We start from the raw sequence: 13,905 nt of genomic DNA, 5'->3' as shown, positions 1-13,905 counted from the left end.
TGGTTAATAGTCTTACCGGCATACATATTTTAATTACATGCTTATTCGAACGTTCTATATTGTTTTTTATTTAGTTTAATTTTTATAGGAACTGATCTATTTATTGGATTACTTAAAACATACTCGTACTTTTAATTGGAAAATAATGATCACCAAATATTAAAAATAGACGCACAATAAATTAATCATAGGTACATCATTTTCATTATGAATCAAGCAATTACGCAATTTTTGCTATTTACATACCTACCTGCTATTTTTAGGGGAACAAATTACATACGAGTAGGTCATAGGTATTAGACACTTATCTATGTTTATTACTTATGGCAAAGTGCACACAATGAATCGTAGGTATTCTAAAGTATTAGTGTTCGAAACTCCCGGTCCCATTATATAATATGTAGTTGGTTCCTCCCTTCATTCATAGCGACAGAAGTAAACACGATCATGAACGTAATGATAATGATACAAATGATGTAAATTCAATTATTACAATACCTAAAGGCGGCTGTAATAGTATCATCATCATGACATTGACAAGGGTAACAATACTAACAAATTATTCACATTATCTTATCCTTGGTTTAAAAATTTTAGTAATTTTGCATTAGGATTCCATCTCATGAATCTCATGATATAATGTCGGGGAAAGTGTTTACTCGGACGGGTTTTCGTGTACGGCCACGTGTGAACAAAGCCAGGGGCAGGTACAGGTATAATTTAACATAGCGACATTACGAGAGCCTTGAGTCCGCCATGTAGAACCAACTCTCTCCGAAAATACAGAAATTTAACATTACGGACGCTTGTCTGCATGCGTAATATTTTCGGCAGGCACACAAATGGCGCATATTGATTTACTTAAGTACCTATTATTCACTGTGTCGCTATGAGGTAGAGTTAAGGAGCCTAGCCCAGTTGTTCGGAACTGTCACCTTTTGCGTTTAAATGACAGGCTGAAATCGTCCGGCGAACTGGTAACCTATGGCAGGGGTGCGAAACTCCTGACTTCGGCCAAACTCGGCTCCGCTCGGCTCAGCATTGCTCAGAGCAATTATTAGGGTTGACACAACTTGACGTCCCTTTGCGTTCACGACCACAGATAAGATATAGATAAGATAATGGCTTGAATTTTGACAACCCTAAATAGCCGAAAGGGACAGCATGATTCGACCCTCAACCGCTGTCAAACTTCGGTTTTGTAGGAAGTTTCCTTTCTGTATGGTAGTACTATTATTTATTCTGTGTCTATAGGCCCCTTTAAAATAGGTTATACTTATATGTTATTGACATAAATGCGAACGTATTTATTCTGGTAAATTATTTTAACCGAATATTAGCTGTCTGATTAAAAACACTTGCTGTACAAAATTTATACATTCATACACACCTATAATGTTATTTTATGCCTAGCTTGATTTGTTTGATTAAGAAGTACTCGGCGAATCCATAAATTAATACTTATTTTCTTATTTATCACAGCGCAGCGACTGCAAATTGCGTACAATTTGCTAGGCAATTTCATTTTACGGTGTCCACTAAATTAAATATCACCGGACGGTATGAGTTTCGATTTCAATTTTCAATTTTAATTCATTGTAATTTAATGCCTCTTAATTTTTGATACCATAGCGTTATCGCAATATAACGAGTAATCGTGCTGTTTTTATTACACCTGTCTTACAAATTTGTACGTTAAGTATTCAAGTGTCCATAATGCAGTTTTATTGCAGAAGAAACTTAAGCCGTCGCAAGTGGAGCACGACGAAGAAGTTTTCTCGTGCATTTAATATACACAGCAATTTATTAACGATGTCCATTTCATTAGTACACTTAAATAGGTTGAGTCGTACGGACAATCTTGATTTTGCAATGATGTTGCCAATTCCAAGGTATTTCTTCTCTATGCCAGTGAATTTATACAGCTTGTCTGATACAACCAAAACTGCTTTATAACATTGCTGCGGTGGAACGCGGTTGTATCGAACCAAGTGGCACATTTACTAATTCCTATGACCATATTGAAGTAACGTGGCTACTTCTAATTCAAGTGGTAATAGGTACTATTTACAAACTTTCTAGGTACCTACCTACTACCAATTCTGCTCCATCTTCAAACACAGAACGTAAATTCGTCCACATGTAGGTACATTAGGTATGTGCTTAACCCTTAAATGCATGTTTTTTTTCTTTTTGCCCGAAATTTATATATGTATCACATAATTGTTTGCCAATTCTAGGAAAAATAGTAAAAAAAAAATATAACTTCGATTTTCACTGCGAAATCAGTGTTAGAAGTTGAATTGGCTAAATCATATTTATGTAAATATTTAATTTTCAGTAATAGATATATGATTTTTTTTACTACCATTAGAAAGGTACAGTCACCTGCAATAATATGTGACACAACGAAGGCCGCAAAAATATCTGACACGATCTTATTCGTAGAGTCATAAGAGCGTGTCACATATTTTTGCGGCCTTCGAAGAGTAACATATTATTGCAGGTGACTGTACACTATTTGTGATATACCTATGGTAAAGTTTTTAAATATAAAATAATTACAAACCCCGAAAACACCGTTCAAAATCACATACTAAAATTATCAACTTCTGGATTTTACCAAGCTTTCCGACTTGTTGTCTTAAAACGAATGTAATTTTTATGAATTAAAAATATTGCGTAAATTTAACCCTTAGATCATCACCCTACTACTTGACGTTTGGTATAAAGATGCGTTCAAGAACGTAAGCCTTTTTTTTAATCTGTGAGCTGTCTAATGCTTTGTAGACATTTGGCAACACTATGCATTTATGGGTAGATTCTCCCGCCTAACCATCGCAAATGTTATAAAATTTTAAAATATTGGTATTTTCCTCTGTTCAGCTTAGGTACGTCAGTGCAGTGAAGTAAATTATTCTTGGTATTCTTTGCCTACTCCTCATCGTTACAATGACATTATTACGAAATGTAAACTATAATTATCATACGGAAGTATTATTTGTAAGCCGCGATTAACCGCCATACAATAAACTTCCGCCCTCTCGGAGACGGGAGCGTTTTTCTCAATTACTAGCAATTACAGTAAACAGGGAATGTTCTTCGGAGAACATAATGGTACGAAGACAAGAAACCATTCCTAGAAAGTTACTGTTTATGCTAATCAGATTAATTGTTGCCCATATGTGGCACAAGCTTACAGCGGAGAGATAGAAGATTCTCACATAAAACTGTGTTCTATTAGCAAGATGACATTGATAGGTTCTGACTTCTGAGGTACAGTCATTAACAAAACTTGGTAAAATAATTCGGAACTAGAATTACCTATGTCATAACAGTTTTGAATGATTCACGGTTAGTTTCACTAAATTTATATCGACTATCGAATATCGGGAACTCGAAAACAATACAAGAGGTAATCACGGTTCATATCCGGGTCGATATAAGTCTACCTAAGTATGTCATACTTTGCTGTCATTGTAGGTAAAAACAGTTTAGGTACGTATAAGTTGTTTGATTAAAGAAATAAAATATTTAGGCAAACGAGCTTTTCGCGCCTCTGTAAGTAAATAGGATGTGTGAAAGAAGCAATATGACAAGATATTTCACTGTCGATCCTGTGCTCATAAATAAAATAATTTATTTTCAAGAAATTGAAAAATAATCCCAATTGTATTGATCCATATTCATGAGGACATTGAGGACAACCAAATTCAAACGCACATAAAGTCAATACGGGTAACTGTGAAAATGTATGAATTCTAACTAAATGCTAATCAATGTGTAAATAGGCCCCGGTATGAAGGCCCTAACACTTACCCGGCAGCCACACTTACCCGTATTCTCCTTACTGAACATACACTTCAAAGGTTGTAGAACTCTACTCAGAAAATGTTTTTTTCGAAATTCAACCTGAAAATGTGGTTGAAATTCATTAACGAGTTCTAATAATAGGTAGGTAAAATTTACAACTGACTTTTTACGGTTACGGAATTATATAAGAATAGATATATTTTCGACGACTGTACTCAGTACTGTAGTTACCGACAACAATGTGCGAGATCGCGACAAAAACATTGCGACCGGTGTCATTCACCCGCAGGAAGCCACTGTTTACCCATCTGTAAGTATAATCGACAAGATAATCGAATCTAAATCGCTTAATCGATGTTTTATCCGAGAGGTTTTGTTACAATCGACTCGCCGTGTCCGGGTGGAAAGCGGATTGCGCGTCTTTGTCGAGAGAAAATGCGTTTGGCGAGGATTAAATAGAATAAAGGCAAATCCAATTTAATCTTAACCTATTTTACACCCTATGCACACTAAAACTAAGGCTTCAAATTGTTTGCGAAACGGGTTCTATTTCTTTAATTTCTTTACAGAAACGAGACGTGCCATAAAAACGTCGAGTCGATATGTCGTATTTATATACTGTATAAGATATTAAATAAATGGAGTTGTTCTTAAGATAGGGTTCTTAACTCTAATTGACCGGGAAAAATATTAACGCACACATCTAGGTAGGTACTTAAAGTGTAATAGAATTATAAAGGATATCGATTAATGCAGCATTAAACTGCCTAAGTACTTATTGGTTTGCCGAATTATGAGCATTGGCAATGCTGCAGAGCTTTAGCGAAGTTGAGAAAATTTCACCAACTCAGTAGTGTAGTAAAATTATAATTGCTCGTGTAAAAGGTTAATCGTAACTCACCGCTTGGGCACGCTTATCCGCCGCTGGCGGAACAGGTGATCCATTGTTGCTTCCTTCCCACACCGGGAAATTACCGACTTTCACTTGATCTCAACTGCACGTCCATCCGACTGTCACTGGCTTTAGGATAACACGTAACACTAGGTATTGTCTTAGTTCTGAAAAACTGAATTAAGAAAATATGCACTAAACATGTATTCAATAAAATAAAACTAAGTTAAATGAGCGTACTTAAAAGGACTTACTATTTGCAGCAGAAGCCTAAAAACGGCCTCAAATTTATAATTTGAATATTGCTGCTAGAGGAGATACCTTGATTAACAAATCGATTTTTTTAGTACTAGACTACCTAGAGTCAAAGCTAAAGGCTCCGCGGCTCGCTTAAGTTTTTAACCGCCTTCATTTTTAGTTGTAGGTATTCGTTGAGAAAGTATAACAGACTTTAGTCAGTCTAAAATGAAAGCCCAAAATCCAGAACGTACAAAGAGCCCGCCACGAAATTATCACCGAAGTTAACATTCAAAGTATTTTTAGTAAATACCGTTGAAATTTGAAATACCGTAATTTTTCTAAGCCCTGTTTAACCATCGTAAATTAACTTCTAAAGAGTAACTACAGGTCAAATTTGCAATATTTAATTACTGATGGGAAACTCCATTAATATTAGTTACATAAGTTGCCTGCAGGTATTAGCGCAACGTTTAATAACCGCTTACAAAAATACGTGTGAATCGCCATTAATACAACAAATGCCATATATCTACAAATGTGGGTGTGTGATATAATAATATCTAAGAATGTTTTAGAAAGATTACAAGCGGAGAAAGTGAAGGCGTGTCGGTGCTCTCTGTTCTTGTCCATGCGGAGATAAATATTTAAAAGGTAGTAACACATAAGAGTTTAATAAACGCATACTGCTTTTCTCAATAGGTTGAAGCATCGTGTATCATTTAGGTGCCATTATGTAGTGAATCATGTTAATGAGTACCGCAAATGCAAAGTGAATTTGCACAATCATGCCGATCGTAACTACAGTAAGTACTCGTAGGTATATCTTCGGTAGAATAATGTGAATAATGGAATAGTGTGATATGGCACATATGACCCTTGGGTTTATCGGATGCGAATTATAACGATTTGGTCTTTCCAGGATCAAATGCGTGATCATTGCCAATTTGTTACAAAAGCTCATAAAAGCAATTGTAGGCTTCCGTTTTGTTTTATTGTGAATCAATTAAAAAATATCGGCGCTATATTTTTGTCGTCACTTTGGTCGTGCGATGCGGATTTACTTTTCTTATCTTAATGAAGATGGATTATAATTGCCCGGTGACATGTAAGTATGTTAAGTATATAATTTTTTGAACAGGACACCTATTCAAATTCAATGGAAACATACTTCCACGATATCAAGAACAGTGAAGAATTTTTTGTGAATAATTAATTTCAGTAATACGGGCTCTATGTAACTCTACCCACTTAAAGTCAAACACGCAACGTAGGTAAGTTGTCATTAGCAAGATATAAGTTACATTAAGTAAGCTTGACTTCATTGACATTAAACCCACTGTGCTAACACTTTCACGATACAAAAAATCGGTAGACTGTGAAATAATCTCCAATTACTCAAAATTCACGTAACGAAACGTGTAACATGAACCTATTTGTATAGAATAAATTACTTCATAACCTACACTATGATAAGAATATGACAATGCAAAACACCTTGCTTAGACCTACCTACATATTCCAAGCTTTCTATATGAAATTCGAGCTGTCGATTCATAGTCACTTGTTTAGCTTTTACGGCAAGTACACACCGTGTAAAAGTACATATTTATTCACGGGTACTGGCAAACTGCGTATGTGGGTTGGTAAGCGGATTACCGATAAGTAATCATGGACGTGACATCTTATTTTGTATCGTAGACATCCTATCGAGTTCTTAAGAGGATAGAGGGGAGCTGAGCCCCTTCTCGGATTTGAGAATTTTAGGTGAAAATATCCGTCGGGCTAATGACGGCGGCTCCTAAAATTAGTGCGAGCCAACTGCAAACTTTAGCGAAACATATCAAAAAACGAGGTTTCGTACTCGGCTATTTCCTCCTCCAAAATTTACCCAATTGTAACGAAATTTTGAAATCTAAATAGTAATGAAATTATCTGTGTCGGACTGTATTGCTTTTTAGGCTATAGTACCCGTGCCGCGCCAGAGAAAAAAAAATACCTTTCAGTGCGTTACGCAAAAATACTTCCCGTATATTTTTTCTTTTGCAATAGAATATACTTGAAGTAAGGATATCGGGAGTATAGTCATCTTTTTCTTACTCACACGGGAACATAGAAAAACCACCGCCACACCGGGGGTAAGACAAGTGCAGATAGCTGCCACACCGGCGGAAAGTCAAATACGGCCAAATGCTTCCCGTAACGCAGCGAATGTGTTAATCTGTGTTGAATAAATCATTGCTATAATAGGGTCAAAACCCACGGAGGAAAGCTCGAGTACACTCCCCTATCTCCTTAAGAGAGGTGTGTCGTTTTGTAGCTTAATTACGGATCTGAAGGTACAGGTGATTAAATAAGTAGAGCTCTCAATATTTAAATTACAGAATTACATTTATTAGCTTAAAGCCGAGACTAACGCTAGGAAAATGAGGATTAGGTGACCCGTAAAAGTACACCTGTTCAATGAATAGGTATGTAATTAATTACCTATATACCTACTTATTATTATATTATAAGGTAATCTATTATAGCCATTTACACCCCGTAAGATAAATGACATCGAGGATTGAAGACACAATGCAGACGGCACTTTTTTTAAATGAGACCAGAAGTTATTGTAAAATTCTAACAAAAACAGTATACATAATTTTGAATTTATCAGTTTTATCACATTACGTAGGTATGTACATTAGATTTCTTTATTTCATGATAAAAAATACGCTATAAGTAAATTTACATAAATATCAAAATAATGCTTCTCTTCTCATCATGATCGTCCGAACATTACAAATATGAACAATAATTTTACACCAAGACCACACACATTAACCCGTGCATCGCCCCAGAATCACAGTAGTATGGAACTCCTATACTAATTACCATCACACGTGTGACAGTAGGGCGCTCCACGGGTTAAAGGGATATCCGTATTTTATATTTAGGTGACTAACCTATAAACTAGGAATTTTTTCACATAAATAGATATCCAAGTACCTAGTAAGATATTGCTTGCGTGAGTGTATTTCTTTAATTAACCATTCATTTCTAGCTAGCAGATATCATCATGTACAGATACGTAGTTTTTAACTTAATGATTCTATTAATTATCTGTGCCGCGCAATTAATTACCTACATACTTACTTTTCGAACTTTTTTATTTTTGTTAAATCTATTATTGTTTTATTATTGTAATTCCATCGATTAATTTATGGCGCTATTACAAGTTATTGTCATGTACGTATTCATGATTTTGCATGTATTTGAATAAAATATTATAATAATTTGGAGACTATTAGGTATATACCTACCTACGTGATTTAGGTACGTATCCTCATCTATTTATAACTTTTTTTTATTTAATATCATTTTTTTATATCTCGGTTGTAGCTTATAATAGAAGTAGGGTTGCCAGATGGTCGGGATTTGGCGGGAGTCTCCCGATTTTTAGCATGTGTTCCCGATTCCCGACAAAGTGTAAACTGTCCCGAAAAACAGCTTCACGTTATAAAACAATAATTTCAAGTTCCGAACTGTCGTCGAGCGAGCGAGCTGACGTAGTGCCAATAATGTAAAATATCGTTGTTTTTAATACAATTACTTTAATTTCAAAATCGAGAGTGAATAGACATCTTTTAGGTAAGCATGTTCCATCCTAGACTGCATCGGCACTTACCATCAGGTGAGATTGTGGTCAAATGTTTACCTTTTTCCAATAAAAAAAAAAAAAAAAAAAAAAAAATTGAATGTATTTTTTTTTCCGACTTAAGTCCCAAAATCCCGAAAAATTGATATTGTTTCCCGATAATAGCGCCTTTCGATCTGGCAACCCTAAATAGAAGGGACTATTATTGTAGGTAAGTATCAATTCCCTATTTTTGCATAAGTAAAAATTAAAATTTTGGACAAAAAGTAAGTCCTTTTAAGTGCTTATAATACCTGATAATGAAAATTACCAAAATTAACAACAATCCAACCGCAAATATCACAAGTTTTAATCACGAAGAACACAGCCCGTAGCGATCGACTTTCTACCGCGTGCTTTCATCGGCCGACAGACGCGCGGGCGGGTCCGTACGCGGGGCCATTCAGAGCAACACTGAGTTTCAGCCGAGCGCGCCCTCGCAGCCGCGAGTGGCAAGTGGAGGGCGCGGAAAAACAACTAAAAGTTCGCACTGAAACAGGCGAAAGCATCTTTCATAACGCGCCAAAAAGCAACTTTTTTGACTACTTTCTAACCAGGTGCAGTGCTTAGCTAAAGATGCATTTATATATAATAGTAAGTAAGTAATAATAATAGTAAACGCTCCAAATTTTGACTCAAAATCGACATTATGATTAAGGGGCCCACTGATTACCAGTCCACCGGACGATATCGGCCTGCCAGTTAAACGCAAAATTTGACAGCTCCGAACAACTGCTGATATCGTCCGGCCGTCCGGCGAACTGGTAATCTGTGGGATCCTTTAGTGTTGATAGCCAACATTTATCTAGGTAACAGTTTCTGAGCATCTATAAAACACGATACCTACCGGCTTGACTAATTTACAAACTTCAAACAAGCTCATTTAAAGGAAAGAAAACCTACAAAATAAGCTCTGACTTGCCTACGAACACTTTTCACGTGCCGGCAGGTACCATTTACTCATATCCCCAGTCATACTTACTGCAGTATGATAGGTAGACTTAATAGTTATTTGTACAACAAGAGATTTTTGCGGTAGAGAGAAGTTTGATATTTCTTCGAGTGCTTATTTTGAGTCCCGTGCAAGCGAAAGATTCTATAATAGATTCACGAGCGTAGCGAGGGATTCAAAAGCGCACGAGATGTAAATAACTTTGATCTCGTGTAGTACACAAATTTTTCACCCTAAGCAGTGAGAACATACCTAGAGGGACAGAGATAATAGAACCCAAGTATATCGAACTTGTATTAGACCCCGCATGTTGAAATGACATTTGACTATAAAGGTCACTTGAATGTCATTTTGTCTCACTCAGTGAGCAAAATCGCATTTTGCTCACTGAGTGAGACAAAATGACTCCGTGAGCAAAATCGCATTTTGCTCACTGTTTTTAAGAAGCAAAGTACCCTTGTTCGAGCTGCTGAGGTGAAAAATATATTTATTTTTGATTACTTACTAGATCCAACAGGTAGGTACGTGACTAATCAATAATGAAGTAATATCATAATCATTCAACCGACCAAGCTGCCTTTGTTATTGTTGTTTGTTTGTCTTTAAACGGCTTAGGTAACGTCTATGACTCCACGTGAAGCGATAATTCTGTAATAAGCCTATTTTTATACCATTGGCGAGCAATGCGACAATTAATACAGAAGATCCTGCTCGCGTGTCGAGGTGTCGCACGCGCACGCTGTTCCGGCGTCATTAATGCAGTCGGACCATAAATAAAATCGATTCCACGCTGGACTATTCTCCTGTCTAGTAGGAAAACGCGTAATACGATCGTAAAACGAGTGACTTCCACCTTCGTATCATCACAGGAGTACATATAAATATAAGATCATCATAATTATCAAATGGCAGGCGTCCACTATAGTACAATTAGTACATCCTACAAGGAACACTCCACAACGACGGTTCGTGCGATCATGACTATTCATCGGTTCACTTGGGGTTGTTGGGTAAGTTCAGTAACTTACACATCTAAAGAACCGGCCAAGTGCGAGTCGGACCCGCGCACGAAGGGTTCCGTACCATTACGCAAAAAACGGCAAAAAAATCACGTTTGTTGTAAGGGAGCCCCACTTAAATATTTTTCTTTTAGTAGTATTTGTTGTTATAGCGGCAACAGAAATACATAATCTGTGAAAATTTCAACTGCCTATATAGCTATCGCGGCTCATGATATACAGCCTGGTGACAGACAGATAGCCAGACGGACAGCGGAGTAGAGGGTCCCCTATTTGCCCTTTGTGTACGGAACCCTAAAAACGACCTCTAAATTCGCAGCTCGATTCACACCTGTACCTGGTAGTCCTGAACCTGAACGTTTATGGGTAGGTAGGTACTTATCTCAGTAAATTGAGAACACTATTACTTGCGATTCGCGACCACAGGCGAACGAGGTTGCTGCGGATTAAAAATCCGTTCATTGGGCTCAATTACTGGATTCACGGATATCCACTTGTGAAATGAATACTCTTCGCTCTAATTAAAAGGTCAATAGTAAATTATTACCGGTACATTAATCACATTACATATATCTACTGTGTGTAATTATATCAGGATACAGAGATAAAGGAATGATATCTAAGTAGCACTACCTTTGAGTGTGCGCTGGCAGCGTATCACTCGCAAGCAGTCGCGTGGCTACGCTACGGACTCCTCTTGTGGGGCCACAGCACTGACATCCAAAACGTTTTCTTAATGCAAAAGAAATGTATTAGGATCCTATCAAACATACATCAACCCCACAGCTGCAGACCCCACTTTAAAAAACTAAACCTACTTACCCTCCCCTCCCTATACATTTTGGAAATAGCTACATTTGTCCGTAAGAACCTACATATATATATTTAATTTCTGCCAAAACCCCCGACGACTTCATTACATAGAACTCCCGGAGCCTAAATTGGAAATATATAAAAATACTAAAACCGGGCAAGTGCGAGTCGGACTCGCGCACGAAGGGTTCCGTACCATAATGCAAAAAAAAACAAAAAAAAAAGCAAAAAAAAAACGGTCACCCATCCAAATACTGACCACTCCCGACGTTGCTTAACTTTGGTCAAAAATCACGTTTGTTGTATGGGAGCCCCATTTAAATCTTTATTTTATTCTGTTTTTAGTATTTGTTGTTATAGCGGCAACAGAAATACATCATCTGTGAAAATTTCAACTGTCTAGCTATCACGGTTCGTGAGATACAGCCTGGTGACAGACGGACGGACGGACGGACGGACGGACGGACAGCGAAGTCTTAGTAATAGGGTCCCGTTTTACCCTTTGGGTACGGAACCCTAAAAACGGACCATATTACAGAGCCATAAAAATTTATAACAATATCCCCAAAAACTGAAAAATCAGATTCAAACTTCATAAACCGTCTAAAATGTAAGCTGCTGGATAAATGTTAAGTATTCAATAACTGAATTTATGGAGGATGATAATATATAACAATATAGGTTTAGTACATTCTAGTTCATAGGTATAGTTATAATTATAACAAAAAGATGCTAAGTTATTCTAAATATTTTTTGTTCTTGGTTAGTAATAAGTAGTTAATGAACAATGTTTTGTTATACCCTTCCAGGGTCCATTATGTAACCTATATGTAACATACTGGTATGGGGCTGTTCATAAATTACGTCATTTCAAATTAGGGGGGGGGGGGTCTGGACATCGGATGACTTTAGCATGAAGTGAGAGGAAATGGGGTCATTTGAAGCATGATTTTTGGATGATTATAGGGGGGGGGGGGGTCAAAAATCGTCAAAAATCGATGACGTAATTTATGGACAGCCCCTATGCAAATAAAGGTCTTATCTTATCTATCTCATTAAATTGTTTTGATAGGTAGGTATAATCGCTGTATAGGCGGTTATTTAGTTATTATTTGCTCGTTAAAGATTCGCCTACAGCATCTAGAATATATTTTGAATTTAGTAAGCTGTGCCTGTCGGGCACCGCCACGGTTAGTTAGGCAGAAGCTCCAGACGCTGCATAGTCATTAATTTGCGATTACGGCATGTCTATAAAATATAGATTAACGAACTCACCTGAGAATTTTATTGTCGGCGCTGGGCGGCTCGCATCACGTTACATGCTGAACCGAATCCTGGAGCAGAAAAGGTTCTAAAGTGGAAATCACATATAGGTACTACGTTGTCCCCCCCACAAGATAAGCCGAAGAATATAGTTAAGGTCGAGGAGATCCACGTTTGACCGTTTTGTGGATATCTTTGGGGGAGGCCTGTGGCCAAGTAAGCGACCTGATTGATATGTGTGCCCTGCCAATGTACTCTAAACTGCAAAATTGCATAGACACATGAATGCAATTCATTTTCTATTTATAAGAGATGCAATAGCCGCCAAAGTCAAAGTTAAACTAGATACGAAACATTGTGATCGTGCACTAGGTGTCTATCTACTATATGTATATGACACCGTAAGATTGTGAACCCGTTAGTTTATAATCTAACGTAGGTTAGGATAGGTTAGTTTATAATCTCCCTACCGTCAGTTTATAATTTAACTAGCGAGATTATAATCTGACGAGTGTTTACAATTTTACGGTGACATATATATGCAGTGTTGACGTTGACTAATGGTTCCCCGCTAAGTATCCTAACATTTTACGTACCTAGATACGATTTGAAATGAGAAATGTCTTGCCTCGCACAGCTAAACTGTGGAATGAACTGCTTGTCGCCCGATTTCCGGACCGATACGACCTGTATTAGGTCCTTCCTTCAAGCTTCAAGAAAAGAGCGTAATAGGTAGGTACTCCCATTTTAAAGGCCGACAACTCTTCTGGTGTTGCAGGTCGCTAATTGGCGGCGGTGATTGTTACCATCAGGCGATTCATCAGCTCGTTTGCTTTCTATTTATATCATTAAAAAAATTAAAACCTTGTTCTTAAAATGCCATCAGTTCAAAAATATGCATTATAAGTTATGAATTCCTGTTAGATATTGTCATATTACCTATATATTAGGTACACACCTTTCTGCTCAGCTGTGTAACTAAGTAGTAAGTACCTACTTAAGTGAGCAATCTTCGGTAAAGTAGACATACCTACGGCCCATACGAGTACATGGTCACAGTATAATAAATAGTACTAACACATGGTGTAAAAAGAACCAACGCGCTTGCTGCAGCTATTTCACGCTACCTCCAACATTTTTACCGATACATTTACTCGTACAACCGTTGACACTAATTCTACACATTTTGCGGTATCTTTCATATAAATTGACATGACGCACGTTATCGAGGCTA

At 37.1% G+C, this 13,905-nt stretch overlaps 1 long non-coding RNA gene across 1 annotated transcript in view; it reads right to left on the bottom strand.

Annotated features, from left to right (window-relative positions):
- LOC134795491 (uncharacterized) overlaps positions 1-9,188 on the bottom strand; it is a 44,272-nt gene extending 35,084 nt beyond the window's left edge. Inside the window, exons 1-2 of the long non-coding RNA XR_010144820.1 lie at positions 8,906-9,188; positions 4,715-4,880 (exon numbers count right to left, since the gene is read on the bottom strand). This is a non-coding gene — a long non-coding RNA (uncharacterized LOC134795491). The remainder of the gene's footprint in view (positions 1-4,714; positions 4,881-8,905) is intronic.
- Positions 9,189-13,905: the final 4,717 nt, after the last annotated feature.

Source organism: Cydia splendana, chromosome 12, assembly GCF_910591565.1.
Source record: "Cydia splendana chromosome 12, ilCydSple1.2, whole genome shotgun sequence".
Classification (NCBI taxonomy): domain Eukaryota; kingdom Metazoa; phylum Arthropoda; class Insecta; order Lepidoptera; family Tortricidae; genus Cydia; species Cydia splendana.
The sequence above is the reverse complement of the archived record's forward strand: the minus strand, read 5'-3'. Positions and strand labels throughout refer to the sequence as shown.